Here is a 24,377-nt window from a genome sequence, read left to right as displayed (position 1 = left end):
GAAATGATTTAGACCCCGCCCACTTGATGCAGCCACGCCCACTATTGCATCATCAGCCTCTGTGATGTCATCATAGGAGGTTATATAAAGCAGGTGAAACTCAGTTACTTCTCATTGCTCAGCAGAGCAGGCGAGTGAGAAGATGTTACATACTCTTCTGATAATCGTGGGGTGCCTCTGCACCTTCATGATGCTTTTATTACTTGTTGGATTAGGAAAACGTAGTGGAGGACGTAAGGCAAATGAAGCCGACCTCTACCTAGAGATTATGTTCGCAATCGAACGCACAAACCACACCATGTTCCAGATACAGACCATAACGGGTCAGTTTAATTTGATCAACGTACTGAGAGCAACTGCTACGTTTGGAACGTTGGAACCAATGGAATGTTCTATCAGTTCTATCACCATAGCAACCATAGGAATGGTCTAAGCAGAAGAACCAAGTCAATGGTTGCCACGGTGATAAGATCAACATTGAAACTTTGCACCAAAAAGGAATCATTTTGTTTTCTGTGTATTCTGCGCGACTTTGGAAGCTAGAAATGAAACAGAACCGAAATATCCATTTATTTATGAAATCTTACTTTTTACCTTTTGGAGGTTTTTTTTTTAACAAAAATCCATTTCAGCAAGATTAAGCCGGGCTTTAAGTGACTTACTTAAAATTGAAATTGATGTTTTAGCTAACTGAAGACTATTTAAAATTATGAAGCGTGGCAGTTAACGCCGTGATGACTCCATTAAAAACTATTTCAGCCAATCAAACATTTTCAGGGGGAGTCTTGTTTTTTTCGAGAGGCTCCAACCGTTCCTTGGCCTCCCCTTATAGACTTTTTACGTAAAAAGTGTGTGTGTGTGTGTGTGTGTGTGTGTAACAGAACATATACACGTCACAAATTGCATGCATTCTTTTTTCCTTTTGCTACATCATACAGCATAATATACAGAATTATGCTTTCATTATTTTGCTACATTGTAGCGGTTAACAGGTGACTCTGTGAAGCCACAATGTTGAACAAATATGATACAAAGGGTCTCAAAGCAACGCATAGCGCATTTTGCTCTTTTAAATCTAATATTATAGAATCATGGAACCTGCCGACAGATCGGCCCCATTCGGCCCCCGTCTACTCGCCCGTTTCTCCTGCTGTAAAGACTCAAACCTTAATCAGTCGTTGGTCTTGTCTTAGATTCAGGAGCCGTATGTCTATCCCATGCATGTTTAATACCCTCACCTTAATAACATCACTCATCCTAGGATAACTTTTCACTTCCAGCATTATAGATATTACCTATTGCTACTTAGACTCAGGTATCGTCTTCTCCCATGTGCTCCTTTTTGTATTTACATAAAACATTTTCCCCAGTATGTCCCAATATCTAACAAATCAAGTTAAAAAAAGAAAGGAACAGAAACAAAATTTTCTTAAAAGGCCTTTATAAATGTATCCCATACATGTGTTTGTACATACATGTAGATTGAACATGAGGTCTATGTAGGTGACTGTACACAACATATGCCAGGGTCGGCACGCTTAGATGGTGGAATTAAATGCCATAGTAATATGAGGAAAAACTCAAATGGAGAAAATATATTTTATATTTATTTGAGGGACTTTGAGAGGTGAGATTGCACCTGTGACATGATCTTGACATGTTGGTAGTTACGCTGACAACCTGCTCTACCACGCATGTATGGATATGTGGTTGGCCCTCCTGAGCCTGCTTTGCCAACGACTTGTCTCATTTGTGGTTGGAACTGAAATGATTTAGGCCCCGCCCACTTGATTCAGCCACGCCTATTATTGCATCATCTGCCTGTTTGTCTCGCTGGCTACACCATGGAGTCCAAGACCATCATCCTACACTGACCTCCACCAGAGGATTTTCATGTTATCTGTAAACTGAACTTCCAATTTAACGTGTCAATAAAATTCTGTTAACATTTAGTATAGTTCATGCTGTTTATTTAAAAATATTATTATTTCCCACAAATAACGTATGATATTTAGCAATTATCAGTTAATGTTCTAAGATAACGGGTCAGTTTAATTTGATCAAGGGCAATATCAACGTACTGAGAGCAACAGCTACATTTGGAACGTTGGAACCAATGGAATGTTCTATCAGGTCTATCACCATAGCAACCATAGGAATGGTCTAAGCAGAAGAACCAGGTCAATGGTTGCCATGGTGATAAGATCAACATTGAAACTTTGCACCAAAAAGGAATCATTTTGTTTTCCGTGTATTCTGCGCGACTTTTCAAGCCAGAAATCAAACGGAACCGAAATATCCATTTATGAAATATTACTTTTTACCTTTTGGGGTTTTTTTTATTAAACAAAAATCCATTTCTGTAAGATTAAGCCAGGCTTTAAGGGACTTGTCTCATTTGTGGTTGGAACTGAAATGATTTAGACCCCGCCCACTTGATGCAGCCACGCCCACTATTGCATCATCAGCCTCTGTGATGTCATCATAGGAGGTTATATAAAGCAGGTGAAACTCAGTTACTTCTCATTGCTCAGCAGAGCAGGCGAGTGAGAAGATGTTAGATACTCTTCTGATAATCGTGGGGTGCCTCTGCACCTTCATGATGCTTTTATTACTTGTTGGATTAGGAAAACGTAGTGGAGGACGTAAGGCAAATGAAGCCGACCTCTACCTAGAGATTATGTTCGCAATCGAACGCACAAACCACACCATGTTCCAGATACAGACCATAACGGGTCAGTTTAATTTGATCAACGTACTGAGAGCAACTGCTACGTTTGGAACGTTGGAACCAATGGAATGTTCTATCAGTTCTATCACCATAGCAACCATAGGAATGGTCTAAGCAGAAGAACCAAGTCAATGGTTGCCACGGTGATAAGATCAACATTGAAACTTTGCACCAAAAAGGAATCATTTTGTTTTCTGTGTATTCTGCGCGACTTTGGAAGCTAGAAATGAAACAGAACCGAAATATCCATTTATTTATGAAATCTTACTTTTTACCTTTTGGAGGTTTTTTTTTTAACAAAAATCCATTTCAGCAAGATTAAGCCGGGCTTTAAGTGACTTACTTAAAATTGAAATTGATGTTTTAGCTAACTGAAGACTATTTAAAATTATGAAGCGTGGCAGTTAACGCCGTGATGACTCCATTAAAAACTATTTCAGCCAATCAAACATTTTCAGGGGGAGTCTTGTTTTTTTCGAGAGGCTCCAACCGTTCCTTGGCCTCCCCTTATAGACTTTTTACGTAAAAAGTGTGTGTGTGTGTGTGTGTGTGTGTGTAACAGAACATATACACGTCACAAATTGCATGCATTCTTTTTTCCTTTTGCTACATCATACAGCATAATATACAGAATTATGCTTTCATTATTTTGCTACATTGTAGCGGTTAACAGGTGACTCTGTGAAGCCACAATGTTGAACAAATATGATACAAAGGGTCTCAAAGCAACGCATAGCGCATTTTGCTCTTTTAAATCTAATATTATAGAATCATGGAACCTGCCGACAGATCGGCCCCATTCGGCCCCCGTCTACTCGCCCGTTTCTCCTGCTGTAAAGACTCAAACCTTAATCAGTCGTTGGTCTTGTCTTAGATTCAGGAGCCGTATGTCTATCCCATGCATGTTTAATACCCTCACCTTAATAACATCACTCATCCTAGGATAACTTTTCACTTCCAGCATTATAGATATTACCTATTGCTACTTAGACTCAGGTATCGTCTTCTCCCATGTGCTCCTTTTTGTATTTACATAAAACATTTTCCCCAGTATGTCCCAATATCTAACAAATCAAGTTAAAAAAAGAAAGGAACAGAAACAAAATTTTCTTAAAAGGCCTTTATAAATGTATCCCATACATGTGTTTGTACATACATGTAGATTGAACATGAGGTCTATGTAGGTGACTGTACACAACATATGCCAGGGTCGGCACGCTTAGATGGTGGAATTAAATGCCATAGTAATATGAGGAAAAACTCACATGGAGAAAATATATTTTATATTTATTTGAGGGACTTTGAGAGGTGAGATTGCACCTGTGACATGATCTTGACATGTTGGTAGTTACGCTGACAAGCTGCTCTACCACGCACGTATGGATATGTGGTTGGCCCTCCTGAGCCTGCTTTGCCAACGACTTGTCTCATTTGTGGTTGGAACAGAAATGATTTAGGCCCCGCCCACTTGATTCAGCCACGCCTATTATTGCATCATCTGCCTGTTTGTCTCGCTGGCTACACCATGGAGTCCAAGACCATCATCCTACACTGACCTCCACCAGAGGATTTTCATGTTATCTGTAAACTGAACTTCCAATTTAACGTGTCAATAAAATTCTGTTAACATTTAGTATAGTTCATGCTGTTTATTTAAAAATATTACTATTTCCCACAAATAACGTATGATATTTAGCAATTATCAGTTAATGTTCTAAGATAACGGGTCAGTTTAATTTGATCAAGGGCAATATCAACGTACTGAGAGCAACAGCTACATTTGGAACGTTGGAACCAATGGAATGTTCTATCAGGTCTATCACCATAGCAACCATAGGAATGGTCTAAGCAGAAGAACCAGGTCAATGGTTGCCATGGTGATAAGATCAACATTGAAACTTTGCACCAAAAAGGAATCATTTTGTTTTCCGTGTATTCTGCGCGACTTTTCAAGCCAGAAATCAAACGGAACCGAAATATCCATTTATGAAATATTACTTTTTACCTTTTGGGGTTTTTTTTATTAAACAAAAATCCATTTCTGTAAGATTAAGCCAGGCTTTAAGGGACTTGTCTCATTTGTGGTTGGAACTGAAATGATTTAGACCCCGCCCACTTGATGCAGCCACGCCCACTATTGCATCATCAGCCTCTGTGATGTCATCATAGGAGGTTATATAAAGCAGGTGAAACTCAGTCACTTCTCATTGCTCAGCAGAGCAGGCGAGTGAGAAGATGTTAGATACTCTTCTGATAATCGTGGGGTGCCTCTGCACCTTCACGATGCTTTTATTACTTGTTGGATTAGGAAAACGTAGTGGAGGACGTAAGGCAAATGAAGCCGACCTCTACCTAGAGATTATGTTCGCAATCGAACGCACAAACCACACCATGTTCCAGATACAGACCATAACGGGTCAGTTTAATTTGATCAACGTACTGAGAGCAACTGCTACGTTTGGAACGTTGGAACCAATGGAATGTTCTATCAGTTCTATCACCATAGCAACCATAGGAATGGTCTAAGCAGAAGAACCAAGTCAATGGTTGCCACGGTGATAAGATCAACATTGAAACTTTGCACCAAAAAGGAATCATTTTGTTTTCTGTGTATTCTGCGCGACTTTGGAAGCTAGAAATGAAACAGAACCGAAATATCCATTTATTTATGAAATCTTACTTTTTACCTTTTGGAGGTTTTTTTTTTAACAAAAATCCATTTCAGCAAGATTAAGCCGGGCTTTAAGTGACTTACTTAAAACTGAAATTGATGTTTTAGCTAACTGAAGACTATTTAAAATTATGAAGCGTGGCAGTTAACGCCGTGATGACTCCATTAAAAACTATTTCAGCCAATCAAACATTTTCAGGGGGAGTCTTGTTTTTTTCGAGAGGCTCCAACCGTTCCTTGGCCTCCCCTTATAGACTTTTTACGTAAAAAGTGTGTGTGTGTGTGTGTGTAACAGAACATATACACGTCACAAATTGCATGCATTCTTTTTTCCTTTTGCTACATCATACAGCATAATATACAGAATTATGCTTTCATTATTTTGCTACATTGTAGCGGTTAACAGGTGACTCTGTGAAGCCACAATGTTGAACAAATATGATACAAAGGGTCTCAAAGCAACGCATAGCGCATTTTGCTCTTTTAAATCTAATATTATAGAATCATGGAACCTGCCGACAGATCGGCCCCATTCGGCCCCCGTCTACTCGCCCGTTTCTCCTGCTGTAAAGACTCAAACCTTAATCAGTCGTTGGTCTTGTCTTAGATTCAGGAGCCGTATGTCTATCCCATGCATGTTTAATACGCTCACCTTAATAACATCACTCATCCTAGGATAACTTTTCACTTCCAGCATTATAGATATTACCTATTGCTACTTAGACTCAGGTATCGTCTTCTCCCATGTGCTCCTTTTTGTATTTACATAAAACATTTTCCCCAGTATGTCCCAATATCTAACAAATCAAGTTAAAAAAAGAAAGGAACAGAAACAAAATTTTCTTAAAAGGCCTTTATAAATGTATCCCATACATGTGTTTGTACATACATGTAGATTGAACATGAGGTCTATGTAGGTGACTGTACACAACATATGCCAGGGTCGGCACGCTTAGATGGTGGAATTAAATGCCATAGTAATATGAGGAAAAACTCACATGGAGAAAATATATTTTATATTTATTTGAGGGACTTTGAGAGGTGAGATTGCACCTGTGACATGATCTTGACATGTTGGTAGTTACGCTGACAAGCTGCTCTACCACGCATGTATGGATATGTGGTTGGCCCTCCTGAGCCTGCTTTGCCAACGACTTGTCTCATTTGTGGTTGGAACTGAAATGATTTAGGCCCCGCCCACTTGATTCAGCCACGCCTATTATTGCATCATCTGCCTGTTTGTCTCGCTGGCTACACCATGGAGTCCAAGACCATCATCCTACACTGACCTCCACCAGAGGATTTTCATGTTATCTGTAAACTGAACTTCCAATTTAACGTGTCAATAAAATTCTGTTAACATTTAGTATAGTTCATGCTGTTTATTTAAAAATATTATTATTTCCCACAAATAACGTATGATATTTAGCAATTATCAGTTAATGTTCTAAGATAACGGGTCAGTTTAATTTGATCAAGGGCAATATCAACGTACTGAGAGCAACAGCTACATTTGGAACGTTGGAACCAATGGAATGTTCTATCAGGTCTATCACCATAGCAACCATAGGAATGGTCTAAGCAGAAGAACCAGGTCAATGGTTGCCATGGTGATAAGATCAACATTGAAACTTTGCACCAAAAAGGAATCATTTTGTTTTCCGTGTATTCTGCGCGACTTTTCAAGCCAGAAATCAAACGGAACCGAAATATCCATTTATGAAATATTACTTTTTACCTTTTGTTTTTTTTTTTATTAAACAAAAATCCATTTCTGTAAGATTAAGCCAGGCTTTAAGGGACTTGTCTCATTTGTGGTTGGAACTGAAATGATTTAGACCCCGCCCACTTGATGCAGCCACGCCCACTATTGCATCATCAGCCTCTGTGATGTCATCATAGGAGGTTATATAAAGCAGGTGAAACTCAGTCACTTCTCATTGCTCAGCAGAGCAGGCGGGTGAGAAGATGTTAGATACTCTTCTGATAATCGTGGGGTGCCTCTGCACCTTCATGATGCTTTTATTACTTGTTGGATTAGGAAAACGTAGTGGAGGACGTAAGGCAAATGAAGCCGACCTCTACCTAGAGATTATGTTCGCAATCGAACGCACAAACCACACCATGTTCCAGATACAGACCATAACGGGTCAGTTTAATTTGATCAACGTACTGAGAGCAACTGCTACGTTTGGAACGTTGGAACCAATGGAATGTTCTATCAGTTCTATCACCATAGCAACCATAGGAATGGTCTAAGCAGAAGAACCAAGTCAATGGTTGCCACGGTGATAAGATCAACATTGAAACTTTGCACCAAAAAGGAATCATTTTGTTTTCTGTGTATTCTGCGCGACTTTGGAAGCTAGAAATGAAACAGAACCGAAATATCCATTTATTTATGAAATCTTACTTTTTACCTTTTGGAGGTTTTTTTTTTAACAAAAATCCATTTCAGCAAGATTAAGCCGGGCTTTAAGTGACTTACTTAAAATTGAAATTGATGTTTTAGCTAACTGAAGACTATTTAAAATTATGAAGCGTGGCAGTTAACGCCGTGATGACTCCATTAAAAACTATTTCAGCCAATCAAACATTTTCAGGGGGAGTCTTGTTTTTTTCGAGAGGCTCCAACCGTTCCTTGGCCTCCCCTTATAGACTTTTTACGTAAAAAGTGTGTGTGTGTGTGTGTAACAGAACATATACACGTCACAAATTGCATGCATTCTTTTTTCCTTTTGCTACATCATACAGCATAATATACAGAATTATGCTTTCATTATTTTGCTACATTGTAGCGGTTAACAGGTGACTCTGTGAAGCCACAATGTTGAACAAATATGATACAAAGGGTCTCAAAGCAACGCATAGCGCATTTTGCTCTTTTAAATCTAATATTATAGAATCATGGAACCTGCCGACAGATCGGCCCCATTCGGCCCCCGTCTACTCGCCCGTTTCTCCTGCTGTAAAGACTCAAACCTTAATCAGTCGTTGGTCTTGTCTTAGATTCAGGAGCCGTATGTCTATCCCATGCATGTTTAATACCCTCACCTTAATAACATCACTCATCCTAGGATAACTTTTCACTTCCAGCATTATAGATGTTACCTATTGCTACTTAGACTCAGGTATCGTCTTCTCCCATGTGCTCCTTTTTGTATTTACATAAAACATTTTCCCCAGTATGTCCCAATATCTAACAAATCAAGTTAAAAAAAGAAAGGAACAGAAACAAAATTTTCTTAAAAGGCCTTTATAAATGTATCCCATACATGTGTTTGTACATACATGTAGATTGAACATGAGGTCTATGTAGGTGACTGTACACAACATATGCCAGGGTCGGCACGCTTAGATGGTGGAATTAAATGCCATAGTAATATGAGGAAAAACTCAAATGGAGAAAATATATTTTATATTTATTTGAGGGACTTTGAGAGGTGAGATTGCACCTGTGACATGATCTTGACATGTTGGTAGTTACGCTGACAAGCTGCTCTACCACGCATGTATGGATATGTGGTTGGCCCTCCTGAGCCTGCTTTGCCAACGACTTGTCTCATTTGTGGTTGGAACTGAAATGATTTAGGCCCCGCCCACTTGATTCAGCCACGCCTATTATTGCATCATCTGCCTGTTTGTCTCGCTGGCTACACCATGGAGTCCAAGACCATCATCCTACACTGACCTCCACCAGAGGATTTTCATGTTATCTGTAAACTGAACTTCCAATTTAACGTGTCAATAAAATTCTGTTAACATTTAGTATAGTTCATGCTGTTTATTTAAAAATATTATTATTTCCCACAAATAACGTATGATATTTAGCAATTATCAGTTAATGTTCTAAGATAACGGGTCAGTTTAATTTGATCAAGGGCAATATCAACGTACTGAGAGCAACAGCTACATTTGGAACGTTGGAACCAATGGAATGTTCTATCAGGTCTATCACCATAGCAACCATAGGAATGGTCTAAGCAGAAGAACCAGGTCAATGGTTGCCATGGTGATAAGATCAACATTGAAACTTTGCACCAAAAAGGAATCATTTTCTTTTCCGTGTATTCTGCGCGACTTTTCAAGCCAGAAATCAAACGGAACCGAAATATCCATTTATGAAATATTACTTTTTACCTTTTGGTTTTTTTTTTATTAAACAAAAATCCATTTCTGTAAGATTAAGCCAGGCTTTAAGGGACTTGTCTCATTTGTGGTTGGAACTGAAATGATTTAGACCCCGCCCACTTGATGCAGCCACGCCCACTATTGCATCATCAGCCTCTGTGATGTCATCATAGGAGGTTATATAAAGCAGGTGAAACTCAGTCACTTCTCATTGCTCAGCAGAGCAGGCGAGTGAGAAGATGTTAGATACTCTTCTGATAATCGTGGGGTGCCTCTGCACCTTCACGATGCTTTTATTACTTGTTGGATTAGGAAAACGTAGTGGAGGACATAAGGCAAATGAAGCCGATCCCTACCTAGAGATTATGTTCGCAATCGAACGCACAAACCACACCATGTTCCAGATACAGACCATAACGGGTCAGTTTAATTTGATCAACGTACTGAGAGCAACTGCTACGTTTGGAACGTTGGAACCAATGGAATGTTCTATCAGTTCTATCACCATAGCAACCATAGGAATGGTCTAAGCAGAAGAACCAAGTCAATGGTTGCCACGGTGATAAGATCAACATTGAAACTTTGCACCAAAAAGGAATCATTTTGTTTTCTGTGTATTCTGCGCGACTTTGGAAGCTAGAAATGAAACAGAACCGAAATATCCATTTATTTATGAAATCTTACTTTTTACCTTTTGGAGGTTTTTTTTTTAACAAAAATCCATTTCAGCAAGATTAAGCCGGGCTTTAAGTGACTTACTTAAAATTGAAATTGATGTTTTAGCTAACTGAAGACTATTTAAAATTATGAAGCGTGGCAGTTAACGCCGTGATGACTCCATTAAAAACTATTTCAGCCAATCAAACATTTTCAGGGGGAGTCTTGTTTTTTTCGAGAGGCTCCAACCGTTCCTTGGCCTCCCCTTATAGACTTTTTACGTAAAAAGTGTGTGTGTGTGTGTGTGTAACAGAACATATACACGTCACAAATTGCATGCATTCTTTTTTCCTTTTGCTACATCATACAGCATAATATACAGAATTATGCTTTCATTATTTTGCTACATTGTAGCGGTTAACAGGTGACTCTGTGAAGCCACAATGTTGAACAAATATGATACAAAGGGTCTCAAAGCAACGCATAGCGCATTTTGCTCTTTTAAATCTAATATTATAGAATCATGGAACCTGCCGACAGATCGGCCCCATTCGGCCCCCGTCTACTCGCCCGTTTCTCCTGCTGTAAAGACTCAAACCTTAATCAGTCGTTGGTCTTGTCTTAGATTCAGGAGCCGTATGTCTATCCCATGCATGTTTAATACCCTCACCTTAATAACATCACTCATCCTAGGATAACTTTTCACTTCCAGCATTATAGATATTACCTATTGCTACTTAGACTCAGGTATCGTCTTCTCCCATGTGCTCCTTTTTGTATTTACATAAAACATTTTCCCCAGTATGTCCCAATATCTAACAAATCAAGTTAAAAAAAGAAAAGAACAGAAACAAAATTTTCTTAAAAGGCCTTTATAAATGTGTCCCATACATGTGTTTGTACATACATGTAGATTGAACATGAGGTCTATGTAGGTGACTGTACACAACATATGCCAGGGTCGGCACGCTTAGATGGTGGAATTAAATGCCATAGTAATATGAGGAAAAACTCAAATGGAGAAAATATATTTTATATTTATTTGAGGGACTTTGAGAGGTGAGATTGCACCTGTGACATGATCTTGACATGTTGGTAGTTACGCTGACAAGCTGCTCTACCACGCATGTATGGATATGTGGTTGGCCCTCCTGAGCCTGCTTTGCCAACGACTTGTCTCATTTGTGGTTGGAACTGAAATGATTTAGGCCCCGCCCACTTGATTCAGCCACGCCTATTATTGCATCATCTGCCTGTTTGTCTCGCTGGCTACACCATGGAGTCCAAGACCATCATCCTACACTGACCTCCACCAGAGGATTTTCATGTTATCTGTAAACTGAACTTCCAATTTAACGTGTCAATAAAATTCTGTTAACATTTAGTATAGTTCATGCTGTTTATTTAAAAATATTATTATTTCCCACAAATAACGTATGATATTTAGCAATTATCAGTTAATGTTCTAAGATAACGGGTCAGTTTAATTTGATCAAGGGCAATATCAACGTACTGAGAGCAACAGCTACATTTGGAACGTTGGAACCAATGGAATGTTCTATCAGGTCTATCACCATAGCAACCATAGGAATGGTCTAAGCAGAAGAACCAGGTCAATGGTTGCCATGGTGATAAGATCAACATTGAAACTTTGCACCAAAAAGGAATCATTTTGTTTTCCGTGTATTCTGCGCGACTTTTCAAGCCAGAAATGAAACGGAACCGAAATATCCATTTATGAAATATTACTTTTTACCTTTTGTTTTTTTTTTTATTAAACAAAAATCCATTTCTGTAAGATTAAGCCAGGCTTTAAGGGACTTGTCTCATTTGTGGTTGGAACTGAAATGATTTAGACCCCGCCCACTTGATGCAGCCACGCCCACTATTGCATCATCAGCCTCTGTGATGTCATCATAGGAGGTTATATAAAGCAGGTGAAACTCAGTCACTTCTCATTGCTCAGCAGAGCAGGCGAGTGAGAAGATGTTAGATACTCTTCTGATAATCGTGGGGTGCCTCTGCACCTTCACGATGCTTTTATTACTTGTTGGATTAGGAAAACGTAGTGGAGGACGTAAGGCAAATGAAGCCGACCTCTACCTAGAGATTATGTTCGCAATCGAACGCACAAACCACACCATGTTCCAGATACAGACCATAACGGGTCAGTTTAATTTGATCAACGTACTGAGAGCAACTGCTACGTTTGGAACGTTGGAACCAATGGAATGTTCTATCAGTTCTATCACCATAGCAACCATAGGAATGGTCTAAGCAGAAGAACCAAGTCAATGGTTGCCACGGTGATAAGATCAACATTGAAACTTTGCACCAAAAAGGAATCATTTTGTTTTCTGTGTATTCTGCGCGACTTTGGAAGCTAGAAATGAAACAGAACCGAAATATCCATTTATGAAATCTTACTTTTTACCTTTTGGAGGTTTTTTTTTAAACAAAAATCCATTTCAGCAAGATTAAGCCGGGCTTTAAGTGACTTACTTAAAATTGAAATTGATGTTTTAGCTAACTGAAGACTATTTAAAATTATGAAGCGTGGCAGTTAACGCCGTGATGACTCCATTAAAAACTATTTCAGCCAATCAAACATTTTCAATTAAAAAATAAATAAATGAAATAAGATAAAAATCAGGAACTGTTACTGGCTTAAACTGAGAAATAAAGATGTTTGGCTCGGAGACGAGAATTACTCTTGTGGTTTTGTATCGGAATGAGCCACGTTTCTGCAAGGTACTTCATTACCTACTTGTAATATACTTCACTGCACTTTATGTTACTGTAATAGACACAGACAATCATTTTTACTGGCTTGATACTTCACATCTAATCCAATAAATCTCTCACTTCCAATATCTGACGCGCGGGGAGAGCGGAATAGAGAAGCTGCTCTGCTGGGATATTTCTAAAGTAACAGAATTTTCAGCAAATCCCGAAACAATGTTTCTAGATATTATCCTTTCCTCCTTCCTTGGAATAACACCACCTGCTCCAAGAGTATGAGTTTTAGAAGGAAACATCTCATCTTCTCCAACAAAGCTTTTACAAAGAGCTCAGAGGCCACCATGGAGAAGCGAAATAGGTCCTGTAGGTCTTGTATAGTTCCGTATATTTCCCTAATATTTGGTCAAAGTTGAGTAGTTTTGAGATGTTTAGAACCTTTGCAGTTGGTGGTTGTCCATCTGACAACTTAGGAGAGCCCTAAAATTTGTCTGTTGTATGAGAACCATGGAGGCCCTAGGGGACCAAAATTCTGGGAGGCTGATCATTTGTATTTCATGTTGAGGATTTTAAGGGTTTATGGTAGGGAGTCGGGAATGTTAAAAAGAGGAGGGGAACGGAGAGGCTGAAGGGCACAACAAGACGCAAAGGAATTAGGGGTCCATTGAAGATGAGACCATCACTGACCAGTGTATAACAGAACATATACATGTCACAAATTTCTTTTTTTCTTGTGCTACATCATACAGGGTAATATCCAGAATTATGCCTTCATTATTGGTACTTCATTTCTTTATTGACTTTTTTAGACTGGTTGTTTTAGTGGACAAAAATATAAAATTCTAAGGATATAAGTAATTATTAAATGCAAATGACGCAGGACGATATATTTTGGGCTTGTGTGACTTTGTTAATGGCTTCACCATGAATGGTAGATTAATGATCTATTTGTTTATCGGGATGAGTTGGAATTAATATCAGAGTCATCTGTAATATGATGAACTACTTTAATTTTTCATTATACATTGTGAGACCGTCCAATAAATCATCTGCACTCTGCGTACAGCGATCACTGCCCGCGTCTGTGGAGGAGTCTCGGAATGGGACCTGTCACGGAAAGGTGTCACATGGTGGAGATGTCTCTCCGGGGTCTAATGTCCAGTTTTAGGGCAAGGCTCAGTAGTAAGACCAGCAGCCAGGAAGTATAGCTGCCAACAGTCCCAACTACTCCGATTGTGCCGTGTCATGGCAGATGTCCTAACTATAGAGGCCGCTTGCAGTTCTGCATGCGCAAACCCCAAATGGAGCTCTAAGTAAACATTGGGAGTTCCAGAGATGGAATGTTTTATGGAAATGTAGGTGTTTTAGCATTAAACATACTGAAAATATATTTAAATAATTTACAATGTACATACCTCCCAACAGTCCCAGACTTCACAGGAAAGTCCTGATTTCTGGGCACTGTCCTGCTTTTGTCATGGACCTGTCAGGGAGATGTTGTGATCGCCACAGACCAGATCAGGGAGCCTTTACAATTAATTGAGGTTGTAGAACAGACCTCCATTGCTGCTGGTCTCCTCATGCCGTTCTGAAACCGAGTGAGGTGAGGATAAGGTAGCTGCTTCTCTGGAACTACCCACTTCTTCTTGCCCCTCTCCACCTCTTGCGAAGCCCCCCAACACAGATGTCCCACTTTGCACGCCTGTAATGTTAGGGGGTGTGAAAGTAGGGTATCTAGAACAGGTTCAGGTAATAAATCTCCTTTATCTCATGTTTTAGTAATAGATACAAAGTGAATTTTCCCAACGCTAATAACCTCAAGTGCCAGACTTCCAGAATTCTGCTGAATATTTTCATTATGATGAAAATGCCATTATTCTTATTAAAAATCATAATATATTACGCCTTCATCTTCCCTGAACCCAGCGTGTGCACACCCCCCTCTCCGTCATTATATTACTGATGTACGGCACAGTCGGCAAAGTGACCTTTCCATATGTAGGTGCATGCTTTAATCACAAATTGCCCTCCTTGGGGGATTTGTGGAAGAGATCTCGCACCTTAATGTATTTTTAATTGAGTAGCGTGAAGTAATTATGAAATCCCTCATTGTTCAGGTTGTGCGATCGACTGAAGCAAAGAGAATTTATTTAGAAGCCGGATGGACATGCGACCTTCTTGTAACGTGGCCTCAGCGCATTGATCAGTACCTTCACCCCAGAGAGCTTCTGGAGAAGGTTGTGTTGAGGGTATTAAAGTGACCCCTGTAGTCCAAAGACGCTCACACCTCATATCTTTGGCCACCGGTTTGCCAAATAGTTGTTAAAGCTAGCAGTTTAGACCCAGATTACTATATTGACAGATATAGAAGCAAGCTTGGACCGCGCCAGGGGTGAGCCTAGGTTTATTGACCCCTAGTGACAGCAGCCTCCCACACTCTGTAACCAAAACACGCACACACATACTAACATGCAAACTCACTCTAGCACCCACTCATTCTAACAGCGTACACTTACACATACAAACTAACAAATCTCTCCCCTCTCTCTCGCACCACAAACCTTAAGCTCACCCCGACACCATATGCTGACATTCACACATTCATGCTAACACCATACACTTACACACGTACACTCAAACACCATACACACACGCTCACTCTCTCTCTCCCATCATCACTGCTGCTTGCGCAGCTCTCCGCCCCTCTATCTGCACTCTAATTTGTTTCCCCAATACTTGGGAGTAAAAATTCATTTTGGGTCAAAATCCTTATTTATGAGTTAATAGGGGATAGAATGCAAGCTATTTCCTTTAAAGGAACAATTGGTGTTTTTCACAGTTAAGTGACAATGTGCGCGATTCTCTGTCTTAAAATTACTTTTTACTAATCTACATTATTTCACAATCGATCTATTTTTTTTAAAGTTCCATCCTATTTAGTAGAAAAAATAGAAAAAAATCTGACAATGTGACGCGAAATAAGATGCTGGCCGGTACCGCTGTCGGCAAGCGGTTTAAAAGCCCCGTGTTTGACGAACGTGACAAATGAACCGTCGAGCCGGCGCGATCATATAGATTGGCCGGTTTAATGGCTGGAAATCTGAATAGCGCATCCCTGATTAAAGGCCGCATCGACGCGCTATCAATCACAGCGCCTTCTGATTAAGTGGCGCGCCGGTCTTTGTCACTGACTAATGTACTTTTTGGCTGAGAGAAGTCTGATTGCTCCGAGCAATTTCTTAGAATTGATAAGAAAAAAAAAGAAGTCGGAATTATACCTCGGTGTTCCAGACTTCAGCGACGTTCTTTGCACAGGATTAGGCACGGCGGGGGGTTGATTTAACGCCAACTGGAGGCACAGAGTCGTCGGCTAACCCAACAATGGTCGCTCGTACCTCGCAAAAGCAACCGCTTCGTTCGGAGTGCGGATGAAAACACCGCAACGTAATTCCTTGCTTTTCTGAGGAACAGACCCCTGGGGCAGATGTTTACGGATAAAAAAAAAAAGGTCTACGGCGCTTATAAGGTTTTTTTATTGTTTTACATTGAGACGGATTGGGCTGTTTTGACTTGTAGGGTTCTATTCTTTAGTAGTGATGGCTGTCAAGGTGTGATGAGCTGCATCTCCGTTACATTAAATCAAACATGTTTAGGTTCTTAATTGAACAGTTTTGTCCCCAAAAATGCATAGAAACATAGATCGTCTAGTCCTGTTATTTTCTTTTATGTACCTGCCAATTGTCCCATGTTTTGTTTGGCCAGTCCCTCTGTCAGTAAAGTGACCTTTTGACATGTTGGCAAGCATGATAAGAATTGAAGCCAGGTCATTTCCAGAGAAATCGAGACAATTTTGAGTCATTCTATGTAGAACAAGAGAAAGATATTATCTTGATTAACCCTCTGAGGGCCCTGCTTGAATGCAACGCATTGCTAAAGAGTTAAACTCACCCTTGGGGTCATTTTGTTCCCCCAAAAAAATTTCACCACATGCTCTGGCCGTGGAAATAAAATGGTGACATTTAATGACAGTTAAAAGTGTCTGGCAATTAACCGTTACGCCGTGGATGCCGCCGTGGATGCCGCCGTCAGATGCTGGAACTTGGCCAGAGCAATACTAATTATCACCCGGGAAGCCTTACTTACTAATCAGCGCTCTATAAAGATTAGTCCGTTTCCTGCTGTCACTTGCCTATTAAATGGCATTTAACAATTCAGCCCTGGCCCTTACAAATATATATTCTTCTTTGAAAACACCCGACCTCTCTTTCATTATGGCCGCTCTGGCAGCGTCCTCCAGCCTTTCAAAATTATTAATTTTGTTTGAGACCGAAAAAAAGAAAATTGGATTCTAATGGCTGGGGGGGGGCAATTGCCGATTTCCCTATTATTATTATATAAAAAAACGAAAAAGACTGACTTAATAACATATATTTATATGTATATATATATATACACATTATATATATATTCAAATGTTATATATATATATATATATATATATATATATATATATATATATATAAAAATAAGTGTATTCACATTGTAAAATATATATATATATATATAAATATACTATAATATACTATATTACATTTCACGAGATATAATTACATATTATGTGTGTGTATATGTGCATGTGTATATATATATATATATATATATATATATATATATACACACTCATTACCTCTAGAATTTACTATAAAAAAATTAGATTTGATTAGATTTGTTTGGTTGTGGCAAAAAGAACATCTTTTAATCAATTTCCTCCCACAATTTCTCACAATGGCCGTCTGACCCAATCCACAGCAATCAGCAGCTTAACAATATGGGAGAGATAACCTAATGAGGAGGAATAATCGTGCAGATCCTGCTTCCATGGTACCCCTAATCTTCCCAGTATGCATCAGACCTCTTCCCGATCCGCCGTTTTTACGTATGTTTTTGCCTTTGTAGCTTGTTTTATTAGCGATCTGTAATTCAGGAAAGGTGACATGTTTAGACACCTGCCCTTAATGATAAAATAACCGGGGGAAAAACATTTTTAAGGCTAATTCTAAGTTAATTGCTTATTAGTCTTGGTGGTTAGAAATGTAGCTGCAGGGGGTCTCGCCTGCTGTGGGATCTTAGCCGTCTTCTCCTCTGGGGTAAGAAGGTCACAAGGATGGTGAGGGGACGTAGATAAGACTTTGGAGGCTGCAGGGAGGTTCTCGGCCTCCGTAACGTTGTGAAGGTGCTGGGCGTTGCTGTCGATGGAGTCCATTGAGGTTACTCATCGGGGTGAGGGGTCATTGGATGACCCGAGTCAAGTGGCCTTCATCGCACTCTTCATCATGTCGCTCTTCATACAGCCGCACTCTTTAGCAAATTCTGCTGCCCTTAGGGCTCGCCTTCATCAGCCCCTCGCCCTCTGACTCTCCTCGGCTTTCACCATAACTTGCTTAATCACGAGAAATAGTTCCTGTTTTTTAACCATAATGTTACATTCTTTCTAATCAAACCCCTGCTCGAAAATACTTTTTGGGGGCAAAAACAATACAATACAGACTCCATTAGAGCGTATATAGAGACTGCAGATTGTCTAACGGGAAACCGCTATACTTCTAGGGAATGAATGTTTGCCAATTTCCACCCGCGGATAGCCTGTCACTAGTAGATGCGGAGGCCCGTCTTTCAAGCAAACTAAGAAAAGCAGCCCACGCCGGTGAAAAATTACTCGGAGGAAATGCAATTTAATTTATTTGGAATAAAGATAGATCTGGCACGGGCCATCTGCTCTGTGACAAATAGCGCGGCCATGGTGCTAGGACGCGCATTCTAATTTCTTCTATCAGTCTCGTATTAATCCGTTACTTGGAGATTACAAGATGGAAATTAGCAAAAAAATCAATTGCCCATCTCTCTAACCTGCTCCTTGAGTCTTTTGGTCCTCCCAGGACCCTGTAAATAGAGCGTTGATAAAGCGCAGTTGATGAACTGATACATTGTATGCCTGCGCATGTTGTCTACAATGTCGGCCCATAGCACAAGATCATCAAGGTTCTAAAGCTTTGACGAAGGTTGAAACATTGCCTGTTTTTTGCGATGGGATGAATCCCGGGACGTTCTCCTCCTTCAGGTGCGAGTCTGCTAGGTTTATTGTCCAATCGTGGTAAGCCTTTTGTATCACATGACAGTTAAGCTTTCCCAGCTTAAAATATATTAATAAGGACAATTTTTACATGAATTATTTCTTGGCGGGGTTTCAGCATTCAAATAGTAGTATGGATCGTGTGTAATGTTACTTTTATGAACACTAGAGGGGTAAGTTGGTCCATCTCTATGACACACTCTTCTGATCCAACCCTGAAAATGTGTTGCAATCAGAGGAACATTCTATCTATTTCCATGGTAACTGCTCCACATATAGAACGCTCTTCATAACTCTATCCCGGTGGCTTCTAGTGAAGGACGGTCATTAAGTTCTAGAGGTTCCGAACACTATTTGTGGATTGTTCTAAGTCACATGTAACCAAGTCATTGATACTTTATATCTTTGGGCAACGTGCTAAGAATTGTCTGGTGGAACCACGTAGAAGGATGAGGCCGCGTCAGACTTCTCCGTCACTCATTTTGGTCTCTCTCTCGATTTAGTAGAAAGAAATTTCTCTTCTTGAACGTCGTTAAAGCTCAACCTCAGCCCTGCGTGCGCCTAGACTGTCTGGCTGCTACAACGTTGCGGTATTTTGCATCAAATGCACAAACCGTGGCTTCAGCTGCTTGTAGCTCCATCAATAATAAGGTCTTAATTGAAGCCGAGAAGAAAACATAATCATTGTGGGCAAAATATGTCACTAAATACACTCTCCGGAGACTTTCTGTAACGGAACACTCTACTGGAGACTTCATTTTCTTTCCAGCAAGCCCGCTTTTGGCAGATGCTTTGTTTCATTTTACTGTCAAATTCAATTAGTTCTTCACCTGCTACCACCCGAGCTATTAAGAAACACTAGGAAGCCTCGGCCGAAGCTGTCTTTCAATGGGGTTATGATATAGGAACCCTCCTAATGTAAAAACCGTCAAAATGAAACCATAGAGATGGAATGGATTATCTCCTGTAAGTAACACGCAGGTAAAATAGATGCTTGGCTCATCAGTGATGTGTATCTTTTTAAGCCACAGTTAGCATGGAGCCTACTCATACCTACCAACTGTCAGGCCTGGAGTGGCCCTCTGGCACGCCAGGCAAATGCCCGGTAGGCTGTTGGCCGGTATAGCTCCGTACTCAGTTGGAGCAACAGATCAGGTGCTCACTGTGTGAACATAAAAACATTAGATCCAGTTGGTGAGCTCAGAGATCTCTCCTGGGTAACCAGTCCAGTTACGTTTTGGTGGTCTGTGCCAAGTCAGCAAAGCCCCCACTATCTCCTCTACCGGGCAGAATACATCCTTCTGAGACGAGGTGCTGGATTAGGACAAGGAGTAGGTTGTGGGGGGAGAGTCGAGATGCTGCCTGGGTCACATATTATATCTCTTTATAAAACAACCATCTTTCCCTATTGAAATTGTTTGTCATTATTGAACTTTAGGGAAAACATTGGAAAAAATCTTATTATTCGGAAAATAGTTCTGTTAGCAAAGAGGCGCCACCTGCTGGAAAAGACACTTAACTGCAGAAATGAAACATATTTCTGGACACAGGGAATCCACAGGGCTTGGGTTCTACGTATTGATACAGAAATACTTAATAGAAGTGCTATTAGTGCTATTGGGTATTTTACAAATTTCTTCTAGATACTATGATATAATCTTACATATCGTATAATGCATGTAAAAATACTTGGCATACGTCTTGGCATAAATCCGTATATGCTTACCCTATCCCTACACAGACAGGTGGATTGTATATTCAAATACATGGGTGCTCTATTAACTGAGAAAATTAGAATTTGCCGGCAGATTGGCCCCATTTGGCCCCCGTCTAGTCTGCCCGTTTCTCCTGCTGTAAAGAATCAAACCTTAATCAGTCGTTGGTCTTACATTCAGGAGTTATATGCCTACCCCATGCATATTTAACTTCCCTCGGTGTATCAGCCTCTACCACTTCTGCTGGAAGGCTGTTCCTCTCAGTGAAGTAGAACTTCCTTACATTAACTCTCGTGCCAAAGGCATATAAACAAACAGCTTATGCTCATTATGAAGTATAAGGTGTGGAGTTGTAGCCGTAGAAATAAAAAGCATGTTATAGAGACTCTCGGTCTCTTCTTCAGGCACAATATTAAAAAGTGTGTCTCTATGCTGAATACTTATAGGTTTAGGAGCACCACCTGCTGGCTATCAGTGGAACTGCGGCAACTATTCCTGCCTGCAGAGCTATCTTTTCATTTGGAGGAATTAGATGAAATTAAACTTTTTTATTAACTTTATTAGTTTAATTTTCTTTCCCACATTTTAAGTTAATGACAAGCCGTAGAAGCCAAGCGGCCAATGTACTTGAGAAGCACCCTGGCTCCTTTTCATACCGCCCGTGGGGAACCAATGTCTTAGAGGGACATTTAGGTAAATGAGGAATTGGATTTTTAGTTATTAAGACTTTAGTGCCACTGCCATAAATAACCCACTTTTCTTCAAGGCTAAACATCCTTATTGTATATACAGCCCGTGGCGTATTCTGGCCGAGGCTCACAGTCCAGAGACACGTTTTAATGTTTTAATGCACTCCTGACCAAAAACAAAACAAAGGCTCGTCTCCCATTTGCCCAAAAAAAAAAATCTATACTATTGATGGAACCATGATGGAAAAAAACCGAAACAAATATATAGTGCAATAAGTTTTAATCAGATAAAGTGCTATATGTTGATATGATTTAAACATATTGCACTATATATTTGTTTCTGTTTTTTCCTATATGGATATAGATCCTACGTTATGAGAATGAAGGTGCCAAATTTTTATATTTTATGCCAGTCGGTGTAAATTTGATTTTGAATTTTTTTCTGGTTGAGACAGAGGGAAATGCAGCTAATCAGGCGCTGTGTACATTCACTTTTGTACTATTTATCGTTTATATAAGTCGTATTAAGTTGTGTTATACATGGTTTGATTTCTTTGAGTAGAAACACATGCCCCACACTCAATATCTTATATTTGAAGGAAAACAAATAAGTCAAAGTTAAAAAATAACTACTGTATTTGCCCGATTATAAGACGACCCCCCAAAATCTAAATATTAATTTAGGAAAAAAACAAAAAGCCTGAATATAAGACTACCCTATAGGAAAAAAAGTTTTACTAGTAAATATTAATTCATGTAAACAATTTTTTCATATTTAATAAAAGCTATGATTGAGAAAAATATATATATTTTTTATTTCTTTTTATTTGCCAACCTGCCCCTCCCCAGTTATGCACATCTGCCCCCAAGGTTGCCACTCTGCCCTCAGAAGTGCCTTAATCCCCCTTTATTTGCCACTCTGCCCCATGATGTGCCTTTTAACCCTCTATATGCCACTCTGCCTCCAGAAATGTCTTATGCCCTCCTATATGCCACTCTGCCCCATGATATGCCTTTTAACCCCCTATATGCCAGAGTGGCATATAGGGGATTAAAAGGCATTTCTGGAGGTATATATATATATATATATATATATATATATAACTGCTAACACCAATCAAACTCCTATCAAGCCAAGGCAGCCAGTACATGCTGGAACCTGGGGATGATAGGAGTTTGAGTACAGCCTCCCTATGCCATGCTACCACCCTCCCCCTTACACATCCATGCTATCACACACACACTCATTCACAAACATTTAAATACTCATTCATTCCATTAATCACACATACTTCACACATTAATCACAAAAACCCTCCCCCACCCCCTTACCTGAACTGCAGCTCTCTCACTTGAAGACTTCTGCAGGGGCCCGGCTGTGCGAGCAACTTCTCTGGCCCCGCCCCCAGAGGAAGGAGGGGGAGGCAGAATTATGTGACACTCTGCTAGCTTCCTGCTGCTAATAGAAGAGACGCTGCTCGGGACCAAAGCACCGGTAAGCAGCCTGGCCCCAGCAGACATTTTTTTGAGGTCTAATTAGAAGACGACCTCGATTATAACACGAGGGGTATTTTTCAGAGCATTTGCTCTGAAAAAAACCTCGTCCTATAATCGAGCAAATACGGTAGTTTGAAAGCAGATGTTGTACAAGCAAATAACACACAATAGTAACGTTACATTGTGTGTGTTATTTTGGAACACTTTGTGAGTTGACAGAGAACATTGCTGTAACTGTTTACAGAGGCTTGAATGTATTGTGTACAGTATGTGGAGAAATAAAAGTCAATTAATGAAATGTTTAAATGAATCCATTAGTAATCACTGAAATATAAATAAAGTTAAAGGATTTTATTAAACTGGGTGAAACCAAGATAATATATAAAGTATGCAAATGACACATTGGATGCTGTACAGGTAACTTAAGGGGTTTAAATGAGTTTACTTATATAGGGCTGTATAGTTTAAAGAACTGCAACATGGTAACATTTGTGTCATGCTGTAGGTTTAATCGTCAATGACAAGAAGAAGAGGATCAGCGTCTGATGAGTGGAGATAAATTTGCTTTGGCAGTGAAGTTGAAGTTCTAGAGATCTTCAGGAGAGGAAGCTTGAAGGATGAAAGATCTTCCAGACATCTCAAGCCATTCTGGTAGCTGGAGAAAACAAGAATAAGAAACCTGTGATTATGAAAGCCAGGAAAATCATGGTAAGAAAATTACACGTTCTTATGGGAAGAATGAATAGAGGAGATGTTTAAGGAACAGTGTGGACAAAGTGACAAATACAAGATCAAACAATGTAGGGCAAGTGATCACAGAATGCATAGAAGATGAAATGGGGAACAAGACACAATTGTTACATGTAAGAAATGTTAGGGACAGGAGATACCGACCTGTTACAGATCTACTTGGAACAGGCTTTGAAGGATAGTTGACACAAATTCACATCTGAGCATCACACCTGGCATAGGTAACAAAAAAGATCATTATAATGAAATCTCATCCTATGCACAAATCAAAATAAGTTGAATTTACAGCATATATACGGCCTGAAGATACAGTCATCGCTAGACAAGAACCAATGGGAGAATAGGAGGGAGGAATTAGTAAAGGAAAATTAGCTTGTTGGTTTTAAATAAAACTAGTTATTGGGTAATTTCGTGTTTATGACAAATAAAAAGAAGAGACTCACAGACAAAAGACTTCCAGTGTGAAGGGTTCATTCCTCAGGCACCAGGAGAATATGACACAGACGCAAGATCTTCCAAGCAGGTTTGAAGATCTGTGCAAAAGGAAGAGGAATGGTTTCAGCAGCCAGACTGAGCAACCGCAGAATTTGTAATAACCTTCTTAAAGGTTTCATAACTTACAATGAAAGTGAAAACCTTCTGAAATGATTCAACTGGCTCGTTTTGT

Source organism: Spea bombifrons, chromosome 2, assembly GCF_027358695.1.
Source record: "Spea bombifrons isolate aSpeBom1 chromosome 2, aSpeBom1.2.pri, whole genome shotgun sequence".
In the NCBI taxonomy this organism is placed as follows: Eukaryota; Metazoa; Chordata; class Amphibia; order Anura; family Pelobatidae; genus Spea; species Spea bombifrons.
The sequence above is the reverse complement of the archived record's forward strand: the minus strand, read 5'-3'. Positions refer to the sequence as shown.